The sequence below is a fragment of the Rattus norvegicus genome, chromosome 3 (assembly GCF_036323735.1).
Source record: "Rattus norvegicus strain BN/NHsdMcwi chromosome 3, GRCr8, whole genome shotgun sequence".
In the NCBI taxonomy this organism is placed as follows: domain Eukaryota; kingdom Metazoa; phylum Chordata; class Mammalia; order Rodentia; family Muridae; genus Rattus; species Rattus norvegicus.
In genome coordinates this window covers 181,877,048-181,880,132 of record NC_086021.1, presented here as the reverse complement: position 1 = coordinate 181,880,132, position 3,085 = coordinate 181,877,048, and positions in this window count along the sequence as shown.

The window sequence follows — 3,085 nt, the reverse complement described above, 5'->3', positions numbered from 1 at the left end:
ACCTCCCAAGTGGGCTTTGCTTGCCTCTGCTCAGCACGTGGGCCCTGGGGAGCATTTAGACCCGGGCTGTGGCAGCTGGTTCGCTGGCCTACGCTAAAGCTCACAGCCCCTAGCACTTCAGCCTAAAAGGCTGATGGCTTTTATTTTTACAGTTGGTCCCCCGTTTGCGTCTACTGGGAGGCAGGCACAATTCCGGACCTGGGATGTGTCACAGAACAGGCTAGAACCTCTTGCCCTCCTGAGGTTCACATTTAAATGGGGGCAGGGGGTAACTCGAGACAGCACAGAGCAACAACAGGACAGTGTGGGAAGGAGACAGTAACGGAGTTCCAGAGCTAGTGTGCAGGAAGCAGCAGAGGCTCCGTGGGGCCAGAGAGGTGTCTCAGTGGCGAGAGGTCAGGTGCTTGTGTGCAGAGCTGACGGACTGGGATCCTGGGATCCTACGGCAGGGAAGAATTGATTAATGGGAGTTGTGCGAAAACCTCTGCAAGTGCTGATACACAAAGTAATTAAGCAAGTCAACAATGAACCTTGGTTTAAAAATGAGGAAAAAAGGGGCTGGGGATTTAGCTCAGTGGTAGAGCGCTTACCTAGGAAGCGCAAGGCCCTGGGTTCGGTCCCCAGCTCTGAAAAAAAGAACCAAAAAAAAAAAAAATGAGGAAAAAACAAAAGCTTCCAGGAGAGGAGTGCAGAGATGGTTCAGTGGGTAAGAGCGCTTGCTGCACATGCAGGAGGACCCAAGTTCACATCCCCAGTCCTCGTGTAAAAGAGCTGGGAGTGGCCAAATGTGCCCATACCTGCAGCACTGGGGAGGTGGAGGCAGGCGGATTCTAGATGCTCACTGATCCCCAAACACTGTAAGCTCCAGGTCCAATGAGAGATCCTGTCACAAGGAAATAAGGTAGAAGATATCTGATGTCCTCCCCTGGCCTCTGGCCTCTGTCTTGGAAGGTGTGAGCACATGCACACATGCATACGCACACAGGCATACACATACACTCACATATGTGTGCACACAAATGAACACACATGCACACTCATTCACACATGTACACACATACACACACAGGAATGCACACACGGGTGCACACAAACACATGAACACACATGCACACATGCATACACATGTGCACATACAAATGAACACACATGTACACACATCAACACTCACGCACATGTGCGCACACATGCACACACAGGAACGCGCAGACACACGTGCACATACTCACACACATGCACACATGCACACATACTCACACATACATGCACACTCACATACGCAAAGGAGTAGGCTTAGATTTTTCAAAACCTACTTTAATAGGACAAGGGGGATGTGGACCTCTTTAGAAGCAGTTCTTTGGGCTAATGCCAATCTTTGTTGTCAGGATATCAGCCATCCAGTCCAAAACACCAAAGGGGAACTGGTAGTGGCAGTCCAGCCCAACCGGCAAGCACAAAGCACAAGTGGTAGCAGTGGCTAGATCCAGAAAAGAAACGGGGAGGTTCTGCTGAGTCAGCACAGGTCCATGGAAGCAGCAACAAGCAGCCAGGAAACCACGAGAAGCTCCCTGGTATGGTTTCTCAAGGAAGTCACAGCAGGCGAAGATCAGCAAAGCATTGCAAGACAAAACCGACAGAAGAGCTTCTCGTGGTCTGGGGGCAGGGAGGAGGTGGTGGTGGTAGGATTTATACTCTTTCTAAACACCACGCATGTTGTGGTTATAAGGGAGTTGTTTTGGCAAAACCATGAAAGCGACGGGAAGAGGCACCTGGTAGAGCGTGTACAAAGGTCCTGTGGTGGCAAAGAGCTGGGCCTGTTAGAGGACACATAGAGGATGCCTACAGAGAGGAACCCTCAGAACAAGGGGACACAAAGTGTCAGGGTTCACAGCAGCTTTCTCAAGGATGAGGTGAAGTTTGGGGTTTGTTCCAGGGTCAGAGCTTTGAGCTTAGGATGGACAAGACTTTTTCACTAATGAATTTCATTTTTCTAGAAGTTTTAAGTTTCTGGAGAAAAGTGGGCAGAGTCTACTTCCTATTTTATCCAGGCCTGGGTGGTCTAGGACATGAAAAGAAAAGGTGTGTGTGTGTGTGTGTGTGTGTGTGTGTGTGTGTGTGTGTGTTATGTGTATGTCTTTGTGTGTGTCTGTGTATGTGAGTGTCTCTGTGTGTGCTATGTGTGTATGTCTGTGTGTATGTGTGTGTCTGTGTATGTGAGTGTATGTGTGTGTCTCTGTGTGTGTCTATGTGTGTACGTCTGTGTGTATGTGTATATATGTGTATGTGTATGTCTGTGTGTGTGTCTTTGTGTGTGTCTGTGTGTGTCTGTGTATGTGTATGTGAGTGTATGTGTATGTCTCTGTGTATGTCTGTGTGTAGGTGTATATATGTCTCTGTGTGTGTCTGTGTGCATGTGTATATGTGTGTCTGTGTGTATATGTGTGTCTGTGTGTATATGTGTGTGTCTGTGTGCATGTGTATATGTGTGTCTGTGTGTATCTGTGTGTGTCTGTGTGCATGTGTATATGTGTGTCTGTGTGTGTCTGTGTTCATGTGTATATGTGTGTCTGTGTGTGTCTGTGTGTGAGTGCTCACGCACACATACAGATACACAGAGGTCAGAGGTCGATACCAGCTGTCTTCCTCAATCACTCTCCATGTTAGTTTTTGAGACAGTGCGTCTCACTGAATGTGGAGCTCACAGAGTCTGCTAACCTGGCTGGCTAGTGAGTCACAGCAATCCTCCTGTCTCTGCCTCCCCTGCCCTGAGATTAGAAGTGTGCACCACCAGGCCTGGCTTTTTACATGTGTTCTTGGGATCTGAACTCAGGTCCTCACAGTCCTGTGACGAGTGCTTTCTCTCCTGAGCTTGCTCCCACCTCAGGTCCCAGTCGTTAACATTCTGCCTCTGTTATAGGCAACACAGCCCACTCCCAAGTAGCCAAGCCTACGTTTTACACTTGAGGTTTAGAGAGTACACAGCACAGCGTCTCTGAGAACATCCACTGGGGCGGAAATCCCGAGTGACCACTGCTCTCCTCTGACCTCGCCCATACTTGGAGACAGAGTCTTGCTATGCTGTTAG